This window comes from Cherax quadricarinatus, chromosome 16 (genome assembly GCF_038502225.1).
Source record: "Cherax quadricarinatus isolate ZL_2023a chromosome 16, ASM3850222v1, whole genome shotgun sequence".
NCBI lineage: Eukaryota > Metazoa > Arthropoda > Malacostraca > Decapoda > Parastacidae > Cherax > Cherax quadricarinatus.
In genome coordinates, this window is record NC_091307.1 from 49354034 (window position 1) to 49379462 (window position 25429).

The following is a 25429-nucleotide window of genomic DNA, read 5'->3' on the forward strand; positions in this document are numbered from 1 at the left end:
GTCCATGGTCGACAGGAATATAATTGAATCTTGTTTCATAAAAAGCAGTTTTGACAATAATATGAATATTTCCTTTGGTTTATATAAATTATATCCATTTATAATTAATAGAATTTGGGAAGAATTTAATAATACACTGGACAAATAATAATTTTTAAATTTTCTTGGGTAGAATAGTTTGTGGGTGAGTTGTGCAAAGGACCTATCCAAGTTGGGTCGGCGCGCGTCATGTGTTTAACCGTTGTGGGATCTGATAGTGAGGTGCTGGCCAGACCCCTTATATAGCTTCCTTGGATGCTTTACTTTCATAGTTCCTTGATAATGTGAGTAGTCACGAAAGCGCTTGGAATTTCTCTATTCTTTCAGAGTGGTTGTTTTGCATATTCTGAAATCACCTGTTTACTGTGATCTTATTGCATATATATATATATATATATATATATATATATATATATATATATATATATATATATATATATATATATATATATATATATATATATATATATATATATATATATATTCATATATATATATATATATATATATATATATATATATATATATATATATATATATATATATATATATATATATATATATATATATATATAAATTATATATATATATATATATATATATATATATATATATATATATATATATATATATATATATATATATATATATATATATATTGAACTGCTTCTCAGGTCGCGTCGTGTGGAGGTAGGAATATCAAGAATGTGGGCAACAGAGGGTGATCAAGGCTTGGTCGTGGGACTCTGGATCAGTGGCATGTCAGCGAGGGAAATTTCCAAAAAATATAAGATTAGTGTCTCCACAGTGTATAGATGGGTAAGAAAATGGAAGAATAATGGCAAAATGGAACAAATTACTCAAAGAAATTTATATCTTAACATGTATAAATTAAATAATATATCTTTCATTTCTAGACAACTTCACCGTTCAAGGGAAACTGCAGAACTTTTATGTAGTTCATTGTTGCCATTTCAGCTTCAGTCACCACCATCTTTAAGAAAATGACATATAAAAATAACTTATTCTTAATAATTAAATTTCACCTGAATTAAAAAATGATTTGTACACTGTGCACTTCAAAAATATCATTACTTAAAGTAACTAAAAAATTAATACTATTTTTTATTCTATAGCATTACATAATACCAACTCATGCTTACAGATATAAAGGACACATCTCAAAACATTTCTTCCTAAAGTAAAAACTTTATATATGTTACAGAAATTTTGAAAAATGACAATGCCACTTTTTATGTAACTTCGTATCTTTTTAAATAAAGTTTAAACAAACGAACAATCAAGATTTCTTATATTTAATTCCCTTATATTCATACTGATATTATTTAAATATACCCACAAAAAAAGGTGAGCGAAAACGCATGGATGTTTTAGACCACTTGATCACACAATCCTTAACAATGGCGCATCCAGCCAAGCTAGATGTTGTACCCGCCATCGAAGGACATACTGCTTGTTGAGCTAGTAACTAACAAGGAGTAGAATGAAATCAGCTCAGAGGCGTCCACACCACTGTATGTCCTTCGATGGCGAGTACAACCAGCAGTATTTGGCTAGTCGCAGTGTTGTTATTGATCAATACGACTTGTTCGTTGGAACAGTAATATAAAATACTGCTCGTTGTACTAGTGCACCAAACAGGGACTAGAATGAAATTAACCTAGAGTCATCCACACCACCGTATGTCCTCGGTTAGCGAGTACAACATCCAGTTATGCTGGATGCACTACTCGTAAGGACTGTGTGGTCCTGTGGATTAAGGCGTCATCAGTATTTGCCAACCATGAGGCAGGCCAAAGCAGCATGGGTTCGACTCCTTGGCTAGTCGCAGTGTTTATATATATATATATATATATATATATATATATATATATATATATATATATATATATATGTATCTATATATACGCTCACCATGAGACGGGCCAAAGCAGCATGGGTTCGAGTCATTGGCTAGTCGCAGTGTTGTTATTGATCAATACCACTTGTTCGTGGGTACACCAAACAGGGAGTGGAATAAAATTAGCTAAGAGGCACCCACACCACCGTACGTCCTCGGATGACGGTAAAACACCTAGCTTGGCTGGGTGCATCAGCCTAGTAGGACTGCGTAATCCTGTGAGTTAGATTGTCATGTGTTTTTGCTCAACATGAGGCGAGCCAACTCAGCATGGGTTCGAGTCTTTGGCTAGTCGCAGTGCTGTTATTGATCAATACCACTCATTAATGTTAACAATAATGTAAAATGCTGCTCGTTGGGCTAATACACCAAACAGGGAGGAGGATGAAATTAGCTCAGAGGCACCAACACCATATATATATATATATATATATATATATATATATATATATATATATATATATATATATATATATATATATATATATATATATATATATATATGTATGTATATATATATATATATATATATATATATATATATATATATATATATATATATATATATATATATATGTATATATATATATATATATATATATATATATATATATATATATATATATATATATATATATATATATATATATATATATATATATATATATATATATATATATATATATATATATATATATATATATATATATATATATATATATATATATATATATATTCTTTTTTTTATTAACACATCGGCCGATTCCCACCAAGGCAGGGTGGCACGAAAAAGAAAAACTTTCATCATCATTCACTCCATCACTGTCTTGCCAGAGGGGTGATTTACACTCCAGTTATAAAACTGCAACATTAACACCCCTCAAAGACTCGTACCCATGTTGCAGTGACGCTCCTCATGGAGAGCTAGAACCACATGACTCCTTAATCAACAGGACCACCCAATCCTACAAAGATGTAGGATTGGGTGATCCTGTGGTTTAAGGCGTCATGTGGTTCTAGCTTTCCATGAGGCAGGCCAGTACAACATAGGTTCGAGGCCTTGGCTAGCGCAGTGTTTTTATTGGTCAATACCGCTTGTTCATGATTAAAACAGCTAGTTCTGTTGCCTACGCTAACAGAACTAGGCCAGTACAACATGGATTCGAGTCCTTGGCAATGTTTAGAATTCGCAGAACAGGCGAAATATTCACAAACACTAATCTCTGGTCGAAGGAGATTCGAACCTACGAACGTTGGGACAAGGTACGCAGCGCTCTACTCACCGTTCCACACTGGACTAATAATACTTTGGCGCCCAGCCAGCGCTAGACGTTTTGATCCATGGCAGCCAGCTTTCAGGAAGGTGGTGTTAGCTATTTCATCTCATCCCCTGCACTGCGTACCTTGTCCCAAGGTTCGTAGATGCAAGTCTCCTTCGACCAGAAATCAGTGTTCGTGAATATTTCGCATGTTTTGCTAATTCTAAACATTGCAAAATTCTCCTGTCGGTCAATGCATACAAGGGATGAGATGAAATAGCTAACACTACCTGCCTGAAAATTGGCTACCTTGGATTAAAACGTCTAGCGTTGGCTGGGCGCCAAGATATTGATCCAGTGTGGTGCGGTGAGTAGAGCACTGCGTACCTTGTGCCAAGGTTCGTAGGTTCGAGTCTCCTTCGGCCAGAGATTAGTGTTCGTATATATATATATATATATATATATATATATATATATATATATATATATATATATATATATATATATATATATATATGCTCTGGCACTGTCAAATTAGAAAGCACTTAGCTATTGAATGTTTCAAGTGATAACACTGAGGACTTCGAAAATTATTATAACCATTACTGGATACTGGAAATGGGTTCAGCAGTTTTCACTACAGTGAACCTGTGCAAGACAGTCGCTCCTAGAATCTGGTCATTGCTTCGGTACACATGTATTAAAAAATTTCATTCGATTTAATGAACATTAAATCGAGAATTTAAAGAAAATGCAATAAAGGAAAATATTCAGGCAACTAATTATAGGTCCCCTCCGGGGATAAATAATAATAATAATAATAATAATAATAATAATAATAATAATAATAATAGTAATAATAATAATAACAATAATAATAATAATAATAATAATAATAATAATAATAATAATAATAATAATAATAATAATAATAGTAATAATAATAATAATAATAACAATAATAATAACAATAATAATAATTAATAGATTAATACATAATTTAAATCTAATAAGATTTTTATATTGCTATGCAGAATAATGTCACTTTTGCGTCATATAGTGGTGACCTCATTGTTGGGCGCACCACCAATTCTTAGTCAGAATTTGGTAGAACCCATGAAGCAGTTGGAGGAGGAAGTGACCATGATGATGGTTAGTGAGGTAGTGAAGCAACATCTCACTAGCTGTTATCTGGTGCTTATTACCACTACACAACACTCCTACTTTACTTCCACCATACTCAGGTAAGGCATTTTCAAATCGTACTAGTGATATTATCGATGAAAATCGTATTCATTGTATCTCATGAGAAAATCTAAATAAACAGATTTTTTTTTTATCATCCCTGTCCATATCTCCTCCTATCAGTAAAAGACATGTGTGCTTCTTTAGTTCTAATATACATCAGGCCAAACGTTTTCTTAATACTTGCTTTCCCCTCAAGGGAGGTTCCTTGACGCTGGCGAGGGGATATTGATCTAGGGAATTGGATCTGTGCTCCAGTTCCCTGAATTGAGCCTGAATACCTTCCATCCCCCCTCCTACATGCGCTGTATAATCTTACGGGTTTAGCGCTCCCCCATGATTATAATAATAATTAATACTTGCTTTGATTGCTGCGACCTTGTCTTTTCATTACAACTTACCAATATCACCATACCTCTTCCATCCTTTTCCCTAGCGCACACGACCAGTGATAGTCATACCATTATCTTAACTTAGACGATCTTTTATTAGTCCAGTTAGGTAGATAAGGTAAGGTTGAGCACAGGCATCATAATTTTCCTCCTATAGAAAAATTATTTAATTCGTATTTGTATAATAATCAATATAGCTAGGGATATAATAATTATGGTAGCAGTTTGTAACTGTCATGTTATGCTCGTGAATTATCATCGGATTTTATTTTGTTTTAGAGAGTAATGGAAATAATCGCGTCAGAATATCGGTATTAATCTACAATAGTTTTAGCTTTTATCAAAGCCCATAATATTACGAATTATTTTATCTATACGATATAAACGTAATTAGCATTAGATTACTAATGTGATATAGTGCTTGTCATAAACATGAAATAATATTCAGAGACAGAAGTACTTTACTATTAATAAAAATAAAATAGAATATAGAGATTAGGTGTTTCAGTTGAGCATATCTAGTTAGGATTCCCAGGAAGAAGAGGTTTGTTCTAGTTTAGTCTTGGAGAAGTGAGGCAAGGTTGAAGCAGTTCACCCTAGATGGTTTAGAGTTTTTCATATTCTTTTTTTAGAAGACTACTGAGCTTGAAGGGGTAAAAAACACTAATGGTAACGATGTTCGTTTTGCTACTGAGTTTCACCCTCGAGTTGGCTAGGATGTCCCACTCTGTGGTGAAAGGTTGTACCGGTAAATTTCTTCAGTGAAGCTGGTATCTTGCCTCCAGTTTACGTAAATGAGCCTCCTTAGATTCTGAAGTAAAAATCTAGTGGACTTCTGAAAGATAACATGGTGATTGTGCCACCTGGAGGCAACAGTTTAAGAACAACTAGGCTGCTCACCTTGGAAGCGAAAATACATATTAATGTCAACAACTAGTCATAATTCTGATGAGCATACTGAGGACGATGGATTCAAAATATTCGAAAGACTTTTTTACCACTGAACATTGATGAATTATTGTCAATGCTCATCCTAAGGGCGACGATGTTGGCCAATTTCCAAAATATGTGTTCCATTTTTTTAGTAATTATAAGAATTATCTTTGAATGTAGTGGAGATTTTTCCGGAAGGTTGTTTGGTAAATGATGAAAGTTAAAGAAAGACATTAGGCGCTAACTCTATTAGGTATAGATACAGTATATAGTTTTGTAATTGAAAACAACAGTCCAGTTAGTATTTATCTAGGATATAACTAATTTAGAAAGCAGTAAACAGGTTGGTCATCGATCATCAACTTGTTTCAACCAGACCACGAAGTTAATGTATATTTTTTACCATCTTCAGTTACGTTTGTGCTCAGGAACTTTTCAACTCTTCCTAGTCAATAGCCTTAGATATAGGATGGACTCGAAGCTCATCATCTCCGGTAGTTCCTTGACATCACGAGCTTTATGATCCTCTCCTTCACAAAATAATTACTTATGTTTGGCCAATATATTTATTATCGCTCAAATTTTATGTATCCATGTTTGAATGAAATATGTACCTTCCTTACATTCATCCTTTATTATGCTTTTCTCTCTCATCTTGAGAACTCTTGATTACTTAAGTTTGCTTCTTCACTGCTGCAACAGTGTACCAACGGTTCTTACGCTACAGACTGCGTAAGGTGAAAAGCTGCTTTTCCAGTTTGTCAGTATTTTATTGCAGGACTGTATCCTGAACTTTCTGCCTTCGCTCTGTGATCCAGACCGCCCAGTCATTTGTTGTGTCTTCCTGCTCCACAAATTAGAAAATTTAACCTGGAACTTCTTATCGTCCTTCGTGTATTTGTCGAGCAGAAGCAAAAAAATAAAAAAGCATCAGTGAAGAGAGAGGTGAAGGTTTATATACTAAAAGAGGAGGCAGTAAGGGTAAGATATAAACAGCTATTGGAGGATAGATGGGCTAATGAGAGCATAGGCAATGGGGTCGAAGAGGTATGGGGTAAGTTTAAAATTGTAATGTTAGAGTGTTCAGCAGAAGTTTGTGGTTACAGGAAAGTGGGTGTGGGAGGGAAGAGGAGAGATTGGTGGAATGATGATGTAAAGAGAGTAGTAAGGGAGAAAAAGCTGGCATATGAGAAGTTTTTACAAAGTAGAAGTGATGCAAGGAAGGAAGAGTATATGGAGAAAAAGAGAGAGGTTAAGAGAGTGGTGAAGCAATGTAAAAAGAGAGCAAATGAGAGAGTGGGTGAGATGCTATCAACAAATTTTGTTGAAAATTAGAAAAAGTTTTGGAGTGAGATTAACAAGTTAAGGAAGCCTAGAGAACAAATGGATTTGTCAGTTAAAAATAGGAGAGGAGAGTTATTAAATGGAGAGTTAGATTTATTGGGAAGATGTAAGGGATATTTTGAGGAATTGTTAAATGTTGATGAAGATAGGGAAGCTGTGATTTTATGTATAGGGCAAGGAGGAATAACATCTTGTAGGAGTGAGGAAGAGCCAGTTGTGAGTGTGGGGGAAGTTCGTGAGGCAGTAGGTAAAATGAAAGGGGGTAAGGCAGCTGGGATTGATGGGATAAAGATAGAAATGTTAAAAGCAGGTGGAGATATAGTTTTGGAATGGTTGGTGCTATTGTTTAATAGGTGTATGGAAGAGGGTAAGGTACCTAGGGATTGGCAGAGAGTATGCATAGTTCCTTTGTATAAAGGCAAAGCGAACTAAAGAGAGTGCAAAAATTATAGGGGGTTAAGTCTGTTCAGTATACCTGGTAAAGTGTATGGTAGAGTTATTATTGAAAGAATTAAGAGTAAGACGGAGAATAGAAGAGCAGATGAACAAGGAGGCTTTTGGAAAGGTAGGGGGTGTGTGGACCAGGTGTTTACAGTGAGACATATAAGTGAACGGTATTTAGATGAGGCTAAAGAGGTTTTTGTGGCATTTATGGATTTGGAAAAGGCGTATGACAGGGTGGATAGGGGGGCAATGTGGCAGATGTTGCAGGTGTATAGTATAGGAGGTAGGTTACTGAAAGCAGTGAAGAGTTTTTACGAGGATAGTGAGGCTCAAGTTAGAGGATGTAGGAAAGAGGGAGATTATTTCCCGGTAAAAGTAGGCCTTAGACAAGGATGTGTGATGTCACCGTGGTTGTTTAATATATTTATAGATGGGGATGTAAGAGAAGTAAATGCGAGGGTCCTGGCAAGAGACGTGGAGTTAAAAGATAATGAACCACACATAAAGTGGGAGTTGTCACAGTTGCTCTTTACTGATGACACTGTGCTCTTGGGAGATTCTGAAGAGAAGTTGCAGAGGTTGGTGGATGAATTTGGTAGGGTATACAAAAGAAGAAAATTAAAAGTAAATACAGGATAGAGTAAGGTTATGAGGATAACAAAAAGATTAGGTGATGAAAGACTGGATATCAGATTGGAGGGAGAGAGTATGGAGGAGGTGAATGTATTCAGATATTTGGGAGTGGATGTGTCAGTGGATGGGTCTATGAAAGATGAGGCGAATCATAGAATTGATGAGGGGAAAAGGGTGAGCGGTGCACTTAGGAGTCTGTGGAGACTAAGAACTTTGTCCTTGGAGGCAGAGAGGGGAATGTATGAGAGTATAGTTTTACCAACGCTCTTATATGGGTGTGAAGCATGGGTGATGAATGTTACAGCGAGCAGAAGGCTGGAGGCAGTGGAGATGTAATGTCAGAGGGCAATGTGTGGTGTGAATATAATGCAGAGAATTCGTAGTTTGGAAGTTAGGAGGAGGTGCGGGATTGCCAAAACTGTTGTCCAGAGGGCTGAGGAAGGGTTGTTGAGGTGGTTCGGACATATAGAGAGAATGGAGCGAAACAGAATGACTTCAAGAGTGTATCAATCTGTAGTGGAAGGAAGGCGGGGTATGGGTCGGCCTAGGAAAGGTTGGAGGGAGGGGGTAAAGGAGGTTTTGTGCGCCAGGGGCTTGGACTTCCAGTGGGCATGCGTAAGCGTGTTTGATAGGAGTGAATGGAGACAAATGGTTTTTAATACTTGACGTGCTGTTGGAGTGTGAGCAAAGTAACATTTATGAAGGGGTTCAGGGAAACCGGCAGGCCGGACTTGAGTCCTGGAGATGGGAAGTACAGTGCCTGCACTCTGAAGGAGGGGTGTTAATGTTGCAGTTTAAAAACTGTAGTGTAAAGCACCCTTCTGGCAAGACAGTGATAGAGTGAGGTATGGTGAAAGTTTTTCTTTTTCGGGCCACCCTGCCTTGGTGGGAATCGGCCAGTGTGATAATAAATAAATAAATACTATATACATCTCAGAATATGTAGATGAAATTAAATGTATGTTCAACAGAAATCAGGAACAGATGGACGGCAGTAACTTTTCACAACGAAATTCTTCACAATTCAATGAACAAACTGAAATTAAAAAAATGCAGGTGTTTTGCTATGCCAAACTGCATTCTTCCCAATGTAAACCAATCTCCAGATTGTGCAACACTTTAAACTCATCCATCAGACACCTAAGCGAGGATGTGGAGGCTGTGGTGGTGGTGGAAGCTGTGTCAGCATTCTCCCAAGACCAGGAAGGTCAAGACCAGCTCCTCCAGAGGTTATGGGACTCCTCTAGAAGAACATGTCAGGCACTCATTCTTGACATCGCCGCCATGAACAACACACACTTCTTACTCAGGTAATGAATTTATTTCTAGTATACATATCACTTACACCATTTAAATTTTTGAAGCATTAAAGTATTACATGGAAATTCGTTTTTGATTGTAATTTCTCTCTTTCAGTAACAATATCAAATTAGTTAAGTTAAATATTAATATTAGGTTCTAGGCGACATTTTTTTTAAGTTTTTACAAATGCAGCTTTTGTGTTATTTATGGTAAACAAAATACCCTTGAGTAAATATAAATGTGTAGATATGAGGAAGAATATCTTAGAAATTTGCATTAGGTCCGAAATAATTGAAGACGATTAAGCTGTCACTTGTACACCTCAAGCAAAGTGTTGACAAACTGAACTAATTACAATGATTATGGACTTCATGTGAACTGTGCAAATCCAGATTTTTAAATAAATATTCCACAGGTTATATGTGTATTCCTAGTGCGATTTATTCATGAGTGCTATTTATTAAGGAAATATTCCAAGATCTTTTTTTTTTTTTTTTGGTATTTTCTCTTGTATTTATCATAATTTATCTTATTCTTCCTTGTAATCACGGTATTACTTTATTCTCTCTGTAGGTCACAAGGGTTCCACCTTGATCACCTAATTCTATATTAATAATAAACTGCACATTGCTTCAAAACCACACCAACCCTTTCTTCGTCTCCTGTTTCATACTGTCTCCTCTGAATTACACATGAATCAGAAAGTACTTGGTTCTAGTGGAGAGAAAGAGCGAGAAATATTAAGTGGAAGGTGAATTACTGTATGTAACGGAAGTTAAATAAATAAACAATTCCAGGACAAATATAATATATTTCTTACACTCAATGTTAAGCGGATAATTGCATCTGTTATAATTACCAAAAATTTAGTTACAATAAGCACAAAAAATGGGATCACCTAATTTAACGACGGAAGATTTATAGTTCAGTAAAATACTTTAATATTACTTTATGCAAAATATATTTTTTCTATTATTTTTCATCGGTTTGTGGCCCCTCTATATATGATTCATTACGTTTTTACTTTCAATGTGTGGTACTGAAGAGAATACAGTCTCTCAAATTCCGTTTGAGAGACTGACAAATACAATGTCTTCTTAGCATCTTAGAGGCGTCAGGTTTATGGAAGTTACCTGAGACTCGGGTGGTGGTTGTCGGGGGGAGGGAGGCAGTAAGAGACGTGTTGCTTCACCACAGCTTCCGCAACACCATCCATGTCCTCTACTTGGCCATCCACAGCAACACTCTGGTTAATGTCAGTTTCTTATCACTTTCCCTATACCGCGACTCAAGGTTCAGGAAAAGGATTGCTCAAAAAGGTGAGAATATCATTTATTTCTTTTAATTTTTGGGGGCTTAGTCACCTCCATGAAATTGGGCATGTCAATGGAGATAGAGGAACTCAATACAATATCATAATCAATTCTCAGCAAATTGCAGTTAGTAAACTTCTCAGCTGAGGCCGGTCACTGGAAACATACAAATGAAGTACTCGTCAAACAATATTTCTGTTGCAGGTGTTACATTCTCATGTATTCCAATGAGGAAGCCTGTTGTGCAGGCGAAGCGTTTCGGCAATTTATATATATATGTCGTGCCGAATAGGCAGAACTTGCGATCTTGGCTTAAATAGCAACGCTCATCTTGCCATATAGGACAAGTAAAAATTTGTGTATGCAATAATTTCGCCAAAATCATTCAGGACCTAACGAAAAAAATATATTTCATTGTGTTTGTTTAGTATTAAATTATTGTAAAGAAATCTAAAATATATATAGTTGGGTTAGGCTAAAATAAATTGTTCTTGTTATAATAAGGTTAGGTAAGTTTTCTAAGATTCTTTTGGTGCAAAATTATAAATTTTTAAATCAACATTAATGAAAAAATATTATCTTTAAATGTATAAGAGAAAATTTCAAAAAGGACTTAATTTTAAATGAGTTCTTGCTAATTGACCAGTTTTACATATTCGGCACGACATATATATATATATATATATATATATATATATATATATATATATATATATATATATATATATATATATATATATATATATATATATATATATATATATATATATATGTATTCAAAGCGGTAGAAAGTGATGGAGTTCTGGTGTATCGACGGTGTCTTTTCTGTAACAACGGAGAAGCTGGGATCCAACTTGTACACGAAGGGAACTTCACATTTTTCCTGCTGGTGGACGACCTGTTCACAGGTGATAGTCAATTATTTTTATTAATTAGAATTATGTACGTTGTTTTTACAATCTGACCATGTTTAAAATGCATGCGTCTGTTGAGTCATTTTCTTGATAATAATATGTTAAAAACACCGCCTTATCTTTAGTGTAAGTATTGCATTTTAAGAGAAATAGAGTTTGGTGAAAGTCAGATATTGGTATTTTAAGCTTTATCTTTAATAGCTTGCAATTTTTTGAATAAATATCTGAACACACTTCTAAACAAAAAAAAAATAAAAAAAAAAGTTCTTCAGGTCAGTTTCAGAACTTCATGGGCCACAGGATACAATTTGCAGTCTTAAGATATTTCCCATACAATGACTACACACCAGAAACTGACCAGGCAGGAAGCCTAGTCACTTTCAGAGACTGTGTTGATGCCAGACTGGTGATGGTACTGTCGACTGTGCTTAACTGCAGGTAGGAATAAACAATTTATTTTTAATCCCGGCTAGAAAGATTGAGTTGCAGAATAGTTCTAATAATATGTATCACATTTTTGGAAAATTGAATCGAAAATAATTAAATTATTGGTACTAAGAGTTTGTCAAAATGCTGATTTTGTTATTAGATATATTATTCATAATTGTGATTAATTTAAATAATATTTTAGACTGTTTTTATAACGGCGTTTACAACCCGAAATAAGTCAGAATTTTGGGAAATGTTGTCCTTGCAATGGAAATATTAAAAATATTGCACGGTTAATACTGTTTTATATTAATATTTCACAGTATTATATTATGCACAATAAGTGTGTGTCATATTACGTCTCCAACTTATAGCACTGATATCGCGCATCTCTATTAAATCGAGCATATTTCGGAGAATATTTACGTACCAGACACTACCAACCTAACGAGTCACAGATCAACACTGAATCAAAACGATGACGCTTTGATTTACAACGAACATGTAATGAAGTACCTGAAACTTTTCTCTACGACAACGTGTCAAATCTGCCTTTGAATGTTATATAAATTAGTATCAGAAGACAGTGACTGAAAATTTTGTTCCTGAACGAAGAGAAACATTAAGGTTAATGTCAGTTACTGTTTACTCTTGTTTCAATTGAGATGTGCCATCATGGCCCTAAACCCATCCATCAGAATTACTTAAATTTAATTCAGAAACATATATATTCACTTCAGGTTACTGTATGACATAACAAATGATTCAGTAGACTAGCTGTATCAAGAAAAACTATGGAATGTGGTTCATACAATCGTAAATCATGTTTTAGTAATGCATTCAAAAACCCCGAATTATGCAAAACAAAACTTAGTAATTTCTTGTTTTTCTAGGAACTAGTAAGGTAAGTAATTAACCCGTGTTATTAAACATCTCTGAACGGTATTTCAGGTGTTTTTATTTTTATATTCTTGTTTTTTTTTTCTACTGTCAGACTTTTTGTTTTTCCTGTACCTCCAATTTGTTTCTATTTTGCTCATAACTCAAGAATACCACATCCCATCGCTATAAAATTTCAACACTTCTGTAGAGGCTCTTGTGACGATGAACATACGCAGTTGAATAATGACCAAACATAGCGAACCCACTCCCAGCATTCTGAAACTGCTCAGATACCTTCCAAAATCCTCAGTGGCAAACTTTGTAGAGAGTGAAGTTCCAGTGTTGATTTGATAATTGTTTGTAAAATATTCTGAAACTTTTATTCATGCTGAATTAATTTTTCTTCATGGCCTGTGAACGGTTTCAATATTTAATGGCTGGTTCTCACTAAGTTTCGTTAGCGTATACGCAGATTTGTTAAGAGAAATTGGTACCAATTAAATTTGTGCCATAACTGGGGAATGATCGGCTTAAAATTTTCATCAATCAAATATTCATCAGACCTTCAAGCTGCCACTGGGAACCATTTTTTGAGTAAATAATGATATTCACCTTTATTCATTAACTATAGACTATCAATGATGATGGATTCTATTTGAAGGATGATAACCTGTTAGATTAGTTCTAGATGTTAAAGTTGAAATTTTACTGAAATAGATGCACTTAGGAGTCTGTGGAGACAAAGAACTTTGTCCATGGAAGCAAAGAGGGGAATGTATGAGAGTATAGTTATACCAACGCTCTTATATGGGTGTGAAGCATGGGTGGTGAATGTTGCAACAAGGAGAAGGCTGGAGGCAGTGGAGATGTCATGTATGAGGGCAATGTGTGGTGTGAATATTATGCAGAGAATTCGTAGTTTGGAAGTTAGGAGAAGGTGTGGGATTACCAAAACTGTTGTCCAGAGGTGGTTCGGACATGTAGAGAGAATGGAACGAAACAGAATGACTTCGAGGGTGTATAAATCTGTAGTGGAGGGAAGGCGGGGTAGGAGTCGGCCTAGGAATGGTTGGAGGGAGGGGATGAAGGAGGTTTTGTGTGCGAGGGGTTTGGACTTCCAGCAAGTATTCGTGAGCGTATTTGATAGGAGTGAATGGAGACAAATGGTTTTTAACACTTGACGTGCTGTTGGAGTGTGAGCAAAGTAACATTTATGAAGGGGTTAAGGGAAACCGGCAGGCCGGACTTGAGTCCTGGAGATGGGAAGTACAGTGCCTGCACTCTGAAGGAGGGGTGTTAATGTTGCAGTTTAAAACTGTAGTGTTAAGCACCCTTCTGGCAAGACAGTGATGGAGTGAATGATGATGAAAGTTTTTCTTTTTCGGGCCACCCTGCCTTGGTGGGAATCGGCCAGTGTGCTAATAAAAATAAAAAAACGTTGAAATCGTTGGAATCAGATCAATCACAGGAGAATGCCTCGTATGATCTGCTACTAAGTTTTAATATAGAAAGTGTTTATTAAATCACAGCTTGTCACTCACTTTGAGCTGTGTAACTTTCAAATTATATTTTTTTAATAATTGAATTGTTTCCTAATTAATAACTAGTGAACGCATATACTCACTGGCTTCGAACCATAAATTCTGGTGAATCTTAACCAGAAGCCGAGAATGTTAAATAAAATGAAATGTTAAATAGAATGAAATGCATAAAGTACACTAAAATATATAGAAATGTTTTGTTAAAAATAAATTTCAGTTCAACAAGTGGAGCATCATATTCCTCGGAATATTCTCACCTTCATCTAGATGCTGTTGTAATACTGTTTTTAATGCCGAAACAGTATTCTGCTATAATTCATTATTGCATTATTTTACCTTAATACTGGAGAGGTGCTCTTGATCCAGGAAGGAGGAGTTACTTTTCTCTTGTTTGGATCGTACGCCTGTAATTATATATGCGATATATATAGCCAATGGATTCCTCTGACTAAAATATAACAATTGTGAAGAGTATTAGTGTTCTCGGGGCAGGAGAACTTGCAACAGCTTAGGATCGACAAACTCCATCTACTGATTGCAATTCCCTGCCTTTGAACGTAATATTTCCCTGCAAAACGAACATGAAATCAACTACAGACAACTTAGTCAACTCAATATTACTTCATATTATCGAAAGTCAAGGGAAACTCCTCTAATTCTTCTTCCAGGTTAATAGCGATATCCGGGCTACCATGTTGGGATCATCCACTCTGTTCTGGGACGATGTTTAATTTTCTAGCATGTAAATATTCAGATTTCCATTTAATTATTCTCATTCCTCTATATATGTAATCTAATAAATTATCTGCTCACTCGAGTGGTACCATATTGAAAAACTTTTGTTTGGCTTTTCTCACTTCAATAAATAAAATTTTCCTTTCGTGTTTTAGCAGATCAATATTCTTAGTAAAGTCTAACCTGTTAAAATGATCAAAGATGGTCGAAGAAAGATTAACCAACCTGTTCCATAGAAGCGATTTCGGTAATACCTGTTCACTGAGGCACTTTCGTAAAAAAACTAATTTTAATTATGCTCTATGGGTTATAAGAAGAACACATTTATAAGAGAAAACAGAAAAGTAGATGTAGAAAGGTAAAGTCCAGAGAACGGGGATAAGAGTTGGCAAGTGGTGTCCATTATGCAATAATAGCAAACAAGTGATACAAGATGCAAAAAACTACAAGGGAAGTTGAAATATTGTTCTACTTCTTTCGTGTTGCAATCAACACATCAAGGGCTTGCAAGGTTGAAGAAATAGAGCAGAAAATCCTGTGATATCATGTGAATTATTCTCCCAAGGAAGATAGGACTCTGCGCCGAGAAGTATTGCCCATCAGCAATGAATGTTTAGTAATGACCTAGCAACCACAACATTAGAGACATATCAATTATCATCAGCATGCCATCAGACTCCTTATACAAAGGACTTTAATATTCTGATCCGCAAAGTAACTGGCACTTATCAACAGGATTTTATTTTTGTTGTATAAAAAAATGTGTCTAGAGTAAGATGCAAGAGAGGAAACGATCCTATACTTTCAGAGATTGACCCACCTAACTCTTAATAAAACTCTGGTTTAACAATAAGGGCAGACAGGAGCAGCATAACATGAGTACACATCAATTCGCTGGGTAGAACTGAATTTACTCAAGTCAACAAAGTTCAGATAAGAATTTGGTTTCAGTTATGAAGGAATCGAGTGTGAATAATTTATGGGTGACTTTTCAGACATACTGTAAATTCCTCACATACTCTATTCATTATAAATTAGTCTAACTTGTATAACAATTTTTTGAGAAGCTTTTTTAAAATATATTTCTCACAGCCATGGATCTGCTTAATACAACTTGCTCAGCCTTTTATATGAATTAGGTAGTTAAAATCTGTCAGGCGAATAAACAGCATTAGACTCTTCTCCAATTCTAATGTCATATTTAGACTGTTGTAATATTGTTTCAAGACGTTTACCAGTTTGACCGTAGTAGATATTATTGCATTTTTTTGACAAAGGAACTTATAGACACAGCCATCTTTGTATATAAGATTCCCTATAAAAATACAAAAAAAAAAAGTAATAATATTTATTATGGTCACACGAAAAAAAGTCTTGAACTAAGATTACAACAACATAAACAGTATCACAACCGGACAAATATCTAATGTTTACTCTCACCCACAACACAGCATGGATATTCAATGTTTACTCTCACCCACAACACAGCATGGATATCTAATGTTTACTCTCACCCACAACACAGCATGGATATCTAATGTTTACTCTCACCCACAACACAGCATGGATATTCGTGAATCTCCTGAACGTTTCCTGGGGTTTGAAACAAACAGAAAATTTAATGGAATGATAGGGTTACTACAACGAGAGAAGAGTGACATTGCTGCACCTCTGGGATCCAGAGAAGACCGAACGAAGGCTATGGATCTTGCAGGTATACACGTAATTGACCCGATAATCTTAGTGTCGATGAAGCCGACACCTCTGCCGCAACATCTCTCAATAATACGTCCTTTCACTGGTAGGTTTATACGTTTTTTCAAAACCTCAATATTTGGTTGCATTTTTTCAGTTAACTCTCTTAATACCAAAATAATAAAACAAGCAGAAAAATATAAAATAAAGTTATTAAGTCTGTGAGACAAGTAACAATTTATGTGTTTTAATATTTTTAATTATGTTTGTTATCTGTGTACCTCTGAATCTTAGCATAGTTTAGGAATACTGACAAATTATCGCATTACAAACAAGACTTGATTTGATTGCAGCTTGTTTTCAGAATCATGTCGTCGATATATATTCAATAAAACAAGCTTCTTATACTTCAGTTTACGTAAAATATACAGCAAAGGCTGAGGAATGTATTGCACGGAAACTGAAAATTAAATTTCGTATAAAAAATGTTAAAAGGGAATTTGCATTGACTAAAACCATTCCATATTTTTCAGTAAGCTGATCCAGCTTTGAAACTTTAAAGCAAACTAGAAGAGACATTCATTAGATATTGGGCAGTAACAAATGTCATTATAATTTAATAAAATTGAGCAATTCAGATTCACTTTGCCCAATAACAAAAGAAACTTTAGACAAGAAAAAAAATCATCAGCAGTTTAAGTCTGAAGCTTCTCTAAAGTTCCTTTCCAATTTTATCATACGGAAAAACTAACAGTTTTTATTGACACTGACGAATGTGCTGCACAATATAAATTCCAAATTTATATGTTTGAGATTCACCAGCTAGTGAGTCACTCACTCACTTTGTTTAGTATAAACTGCCAATTACAGCTCACCAACCCAAATACAAAGTGCCTAGGGTAATTAAGTGATGAAAGATTGGATATCAGATTGGAGGGAGAGAGTATGGAGGAGGTGAATGTATTCAGATATTTGGGAGTGGATGTGTCAGCGGATGGGTCTATGAAAGATGAGGTGAATCATAGAATTGATGAGGGGAAAAGGGTGAGTGGTGCACTTAGGAGTCTGTGGAGACAAAGAACTTTGTCCTTGGAGGCAAAGAGGGGAATGTATGAGAGTATAGTTTTACCAACGCTCTTGTATGGGTGTGAAGCATGGGTGATGAATGTTGCAGTGAGGAGAAGGCTGGAGGCAGTGGAGATGTCATGTCTGAGGGCAATGTGTGGTGTGAATATAATGCAGAGAATTCGTAGTTTGGAAGTTAGGAGGAGGTGCGGGATTACCAAAACTGTTGTCCAGAGGGCTGAGGAAGGGTTGTTGAGGTGGTTCGTGAGCGTGTTTGACAGGAGTGAATGGAGACAAATGTTTTTTTAATACTTGACGCGCTATTGGAGTGTGAGCAAAGTAACATTTATGAAGGGGTTCAGGGAAACCGGCAGGCCGGACTTGAGTCCTGGAGATGGGAAGTACAGTGCCTGCACTCTGAAGGAGGGGTGTTAATGTTGCAGTTTAAAAACTGTAGTGTAAAGCACCCTTCTGGCAAGACAGTGATAGAGTGAGGTATGGTGAAAGTTTTTCTTTTTCGGGCCACCCTGCCTTGGTGGGAATCGGCCAGTGTGATAATAAAAAAAAATCTGATTATTTAGTAAAACAAATGTATATGACCAAAAAGAAACAAATATACTTCAAAGAAAATTTATACACATATTCTTAAATAGCGCTATTACAGGTTTAATCTACATAACCGCCTTCAGCGTCAATGACTGCTTCATTGGGGAACCGAATTTTTATTTAGTTCGGACATTATCTTGACAATGGCGGCCTTCAGGAAATCTTTAGTATTGTGGGAATGTTGATTAGTCTCTTTTTCAACAATGTTATACACTGGTTCAGAGAACCGACATGTTGATAAATTAGACACATGTACAACTCTTGGGTATCTTTATTGAGGAAACGTTTCGCCACACAGTGGCTTCATCAGTCCATACAAAGGAGAATCTTGAAGAACAGGAGGAGAATGAGGTAATCAGTCCCTCAACCTTGAGTCGATGTGGTCAGTCCATCAATCTTGAATAGAATACGGCATACGTGCTGAGAAGGAGCTTATAAACCGTTGGCAGGAGAGGTGCAGCAGTCATAGGTCGTGTAACATTTGTTCAATGTTGAAGTAGGTCGTGCCCAAGAATTAGACAAGCGAAGAAATCCCAAGTATTAAGACACTGCAACTTCTTGGGATCTTAATACTTGGGATTTCTTCGCTTGTCTAATTCTTGGGCACGACCTACTTCAACATTGAACAAATGTTACACGACCTATGACTGCTTCACCTCTCCTGCCAACGGTTTATAAGCTCCTTCTCAGCACGTATGCCGTATTCTATTCAAGATTGATGGACTGACCACATCGACTCAAGGTTGAGGGACTGATTACCTCATTCTCCTCCTGTTCTTCAAGATTCTCCTTTGTATGGACTGATGAAGCCACTGTGTGGCGAAACGTTTCCTCAATAAAGATACCCAAGAGTTGTACATGTGTCTAAATTATCAATGTTATACACTGAGTAATTCGGGGGGATTTTAATCTGGTGAGTTCGGAGGCCACATTCTGGGTGTAACATGATCGTGAAAATTGTCCGTCATCCATTCTTGGGTCACTTGAGCTCTGTGAGAAGGTGCCGAGTCCTGCTGAAACACGTACGGACTTCAATTGTTTATTTCTTCTATCCAGGGCTTAACTACTGTTTCAAACACATTCATGTAGCCACCAACATTAACTCTAAGACCCTGTGGAAAGAAGTGGGATGGCGTGACATGTCCTTCGCTACTGACCACTCCTAAAACCATCACAGTTGCTGGAAACATGGTGTGCATAACCTTGGGAACATCGGGTTTCCAGCCAGAGGCTTCCAACTCCTTCCAGACTTTATGAACAATTGATTTAGCAACATTCAAAAACGCTGGTATCTCTAAATCGCTGTGATTTGCGCATAAGGTGAAAACAAGGTTTTAGCTTCAATAACCTACTAGGCAGACTGCTCCACTTATCTACTACCCGATTTCCAAACAAGTACTTCCCTAAATTCTTTCTAAATCTAAACTTAGCTAATGTGAATCAATTATTGCTGGTTCTCGCTTGGATGGATATCCACAAAATCTTATTTGTGTCCCCTTTGTTCATACCCATCTTCCACTTACACACTTCGATTATGTCTCCCTCATTCTTTGTCTTAAAAGTGAATGTAATTTAAGGGACTTCAATGTTTTTTAATACAGAAGATTTCCAGTGCTATTTAATTTTGTTATTATTCGCTTAATCTTTTCTAACGAATTTACATCCATTCTGTAATATGGAGACCTGAATTGAGCTACGTAATCTAGGTGAGGCCTTACTAGTGATATATAAAGCTGTAGTATAACCTGTGGACTTCTGTTGTTTACATTTCTTGAAATAAATTCCAGTAATCTATTTGCCTTATTACGTACGCTTATGCATTGCTGTCTTGGTTTAAGGTTTCTGCTTACCATAACCCGCAAGTCCTTGTCGCATTCTGTACGGCTAAGTTCTGTTATTTAAATTATAAGTGCTAGGATTATGAACATGCCCGAACTTCAGAAATTTGCATTTAACTACACTGAACTGTATCTGCCACCACTTTTCTGACTACGAATTGAGTTTGCCTCAAAAGCTTTACTGAAGAATGTTAACAAATTAGTTAGGCAATAACGGCCCCTCATGATTCCATGCTGAGTATCATTAATCAAATTATGCTTATCAAGATGACTTCTTTTAATATCAGCTATAATTGACTAGTAATTGGCCTACAACTGAGGTCAGGCTTATTGGTCGGTAATTTGACGGTAACGACTTGTCCCCTGCTTTAAAAATAAGAATTAAATTAGCCATCTTCCACATATTAAACACTACACCTTCGAAGAAATATATCATAAATATTAGTTAATGGTTCACAAAGTTCCATTTTGCTCTCGTTAAGAACCCTTGAAAAAAATTCATCAGGACCCGGGGATTTATTTTAGTTTGGTCAGTCTATCTGTTTGATACCCATATCACTGGTGACTGTGATATTACATAATTTACCTTCTTCAGGCCCACTATAAAAAGTAATTACTGGGATATTGTTAGTGTTTTCCTGTGTGAAAACCGAGAGGAAATTGTTATAAGTCGAGCACATTTCATTCTCTTTATCAATAAAAGGACCTGTCTGTTCTCTAACTTTTGTATATAACTATTATACAATTCCGACAAGATGAAGAATTTGACACATGTGCAACATCTCGATATCTTTATTTGTAGACGTTTTGGCCAGAGGCTTTATCAATACGTACATTACAAAGACATACTGTGAAGAATTATATGCAAAAAAATGAGGTAATCAGCCCCTCAGTCTTGGAGTAAGTGAAGAACACCGTAGTCTTGTAGGAACTGAAGCACACTTATGGGGCTTGGTGCTTATATACTGGCGACAGGTGTAGGAAGTGCAGCAGACGTAGGTATGACCTTATTCCAGTGGAGATTCCCGCCTATCAGTTACAATGCCTTCATCTACTACACGTCCTACACGTGTCGCCGCTATATAAGGGCCAAGTTCCATGGTTGTGCTTCAGTTTCTTTAAGACTATGGTGCTGCTCACCAACTCCAAGACTGAGGGACTGATTACCTCATCTTTTGTATGTGATTCTTCACACTAGGTCCTTGTATTGAATTGATAAAGCTACTCGTTGGAGATACGTCTACTAATTCTTCTTAAACTTTTATTCTATATACCTGGAAAACACTTTTCGGGTTAGTTTTAGAATACCTAGGAACTTTAATTTCATAGTCTCTTTCAGGTTACCTTATCCCCTTTTTAACCTCCCATTTAATGTGAATATATTGATTCATAAGATGACTCTCACCTCTTTGTGAGCCTGTAAATCCCTTCCTTCTGCCCTAAAAGACATTTAAACCTATCATTCATCCATTTTGGGTCATTTCTATTCGATCTTATTTCCTAATATGGAATAAATGTTCTTTGGGCAGCATGTATAGTGTTTAGAAAGCTGTCATACTGATCGCTTTCTTCGTTATGCCAGTGCGCAAGTAATGGGTGTTCTTTAAGTCCATTGTAATCTGCTAAGCGAAAATCTGGGACAGTTACTGATTTAACCCTATTATCATAATTCTATTTAATTCTAAAGACAACTGATTTCTGTTTGCTTTCGACAAAATCCTCTGTAATTTCTAAATTATTAACAAAAGTTTCCTTGTTTGCCAGAACCAAGTCAAGCAGATTGTTTACCATTGTAAAAACTGATTTAAGAAAAATTCTGAACTGCCTCAAAGAAGGCCCCTAGAATTATTACATTATCTTGCCCTGTGGCCCTAACAATTTCCTCCCAAAGTAGTCTCTTTTGGCCCCTAACCAAGTTTTCTGGGACTGTATATCACTCATAAAATCATTTTTTCATGCCCCTCAGCGTTGTAGCTGGTGAAGAGCACAGTAGTCGTGAAGATTCTGAAGCACAGGCAAGAAGGCTGCCGATTATATACTGCCGTCAGGTGGTAGGGGATGTGTAGCAGACAAATATATGGTCACTAGTCAGTCGTACACGTCTCTCTGGAATGATATATCAGTAGGTCATACCCGTCCCCCGGGTATGACCTGCCACTGGGGAATCCCGCCTACAAGTGACAATGTCTTCGTCTGCTACATGTCTCTTACCACGTGATGCCAGTATATAAGCTCCAGCCATTTTGCTTGCTCTTCAGACACTTCACGACTACGGTGCCATTCACCAACTCCAAAGCTGAAGGACTGATTGCCTCATCATCTGTATGTAGTTCTACTCTCTTCCAATTATGTCCTTGAAATTGGATTAATGAAGCAACTGGGTGGCGAAACGTCTACAAAAAAGATACCAAGTTGTTGCACATGTGTCAAATTTTTATCAAGATGCGCAAAGCTACTTTTAATGGGACCTATATATATTTTTTTTATATAGCTGGAAAAAAAACTTTCGATCGCCGATACGGATGGAAACAGAACGTGTTTCCTAAAGACATCTGCTGCCCATTTCCACCTATCAGTAAAATAGGTACCTAGGTGTTAGTCAATTGGTGTGGATAGGATCATGGGGGTAAAATTGACCAAATTTGCCAGAAATGTTCAGTATAACGAGGGGCTTCTATATAGTAGTATGTCACTGATGTCAGCTAGGCCTGTATACCTTGTACATGTATATGTGGAAAAAAATTATTATTATTATTATTATTATTATTATTATTATTATTATTATTATTATTATATTATTATATTTTTTTTACATTACTTTCAAATTTGAAGCTACCCAGAGTAAACTTATTGGATGTCATCCTTCTTATAGTATGCATTAGTATTAGTATTGTTTAGGTATTGAATATAATTTAATATTACCATTCATTCAATAAAATTGGCAAACTTGTACGTATGTAACTAGATTATAGCCTGAGCCTTGTGATCAGCATTACAAACCTATAGTGAAAATTTGAAGTCGATTAGATGAGTTGTTCTCCAGTTATTGCATGTATTGCAGTGATTCAAAGATTGTTAATCGTTTTATTGTTTTGACAAATCTGACTTAAAGAAGAAAAACTTAATGGGTACTATTCCTCCAGCGTGATGTATCAGCTGTTAAGTATTGAAATCATTCAGAAGACGGGAACTGAAATTTATTTAATGTGACTGGCAGTGTGAGGGAAAAGTTCAATAGATAGGAGTAGCGATATAGTAACGATAGTTTCATTGCTGGCTACTTGTTAAGGTAGGGTAAGTCCAGCTTCCGCTATTCCCCCCTTTTTTCCTCCACCCTCTAAAGTGATAGGTTGATTGCCGGCTGCTTGTTAAGGTAGAGTCAGTCTAGCTCCCACTATCCCTTCCCCTCCTCTTCCCCCCCCCGAAAGGTGACGTGTGGGGCTCCAGTCCAAACAGTAGTCATTAGACTCACAGCTCCCAGCACTACTGTAAGTACATGCCTGCCTTGGATTCTAGTGGATTTACTGGTTGAAAGCTTCACTTTTGACTTTAGTCCTTTCAGTCTTGCTCTAAGTTGACTGTTGTAATAATCACCACGTCTTTTAGGTATTGTACTTATCATGGAGAGTGATTTCTTAAGCAGTGGGTAACCTGTCTATCTTTCCAGCTTGGATGACAGAGAGGGTCACCTGCCAATCAACGAGTAGAATTGAAGGAGACGGACTAACGTGCTGAGATGTCCCAAATTTTGATCCACTTACTTGTTTGTGTATGCAAGTAGCAGGATATAACCCTTCATCATTGCAGTGGAGAAAACCTGCTTTCCTGTCATCTGGAAGGATTATTGAAGGCTAGAAAATCTGTGAAGAATGAGCCGGTGGGTTGTCATCAACACCTGCGACCCCCCCCCCTTCATCAGCAACGGCTACGATTTCAACAACACGCAGTGTCACCATCACCAGACACACAAGTTTTATATATACAGATTAGCGTTGAATTCAGTTATCATTTATATTTTTCATTTTTCATTTTCTTTAATGTAGGATTAATATTTCATATTTAAGTGTTTTATATTTATATTTTCTAAATAATAAAGTGTTTATGTTTGTCAGTTTTTATTCTTTTTCTATACATTAATTTTCCTGAGGAGGAGCCAGCCTTGGTAATACTGTCTGAAGTTGTTACAGGGCTGAGTAAGCCTTCACAAGTGGCGACCTTGCCAGGATCAACTCTACTGAATCAAGATTCAATTCCATCTCGAATCTACCATTGGAACTTCAACGCCGCATACCACAGACGGTTACCACCAGCCATGAGTAATCATTCTCTATGGTAGGACTACACTACAGGTATTTAAAAGATTTGGTGATTGTTATAGTCTCAATTTATTGTAAGTCAAGTCAGGCAGGATATAATATTTAATTCTGCCACCTTTTTGTTCGAGCTTGAAACACTTTGGAGGATTAGACTCCAGGGACCCGAGATTTTCCAGTGACAATTTGTTTCATTGAGCTCTTTATTATATCAAGGGAACTGTCGTAGGACACTCTTGATTTGTTGGTGAGAAGATTGGATGGTCAAGGGACCCCATTCTACTTACTGTTTGCTCCGGCATAGAACCCTTCGTTTTCATTAATACATATTGTTTAATTGAAGCAGGGATCGAGCCCTCTGGTTTATTTACAGTTTGAGCGGAGCAGGAATTGAACCCTCCATTTGCTTTAATACCCGTTTCATTTCCCCAGCAATTAGATGAAGGAGTAATGGAACAACGTGCAGTCAGTGCACATATTCCAACACCTAATTTACCTCCCTTCATAGAGGGGGACGACATAACTTCATACATTATCAGGTTTGAAAATACCGCTACCCTCTGTGAATGGCCTGCTGACACCTTGG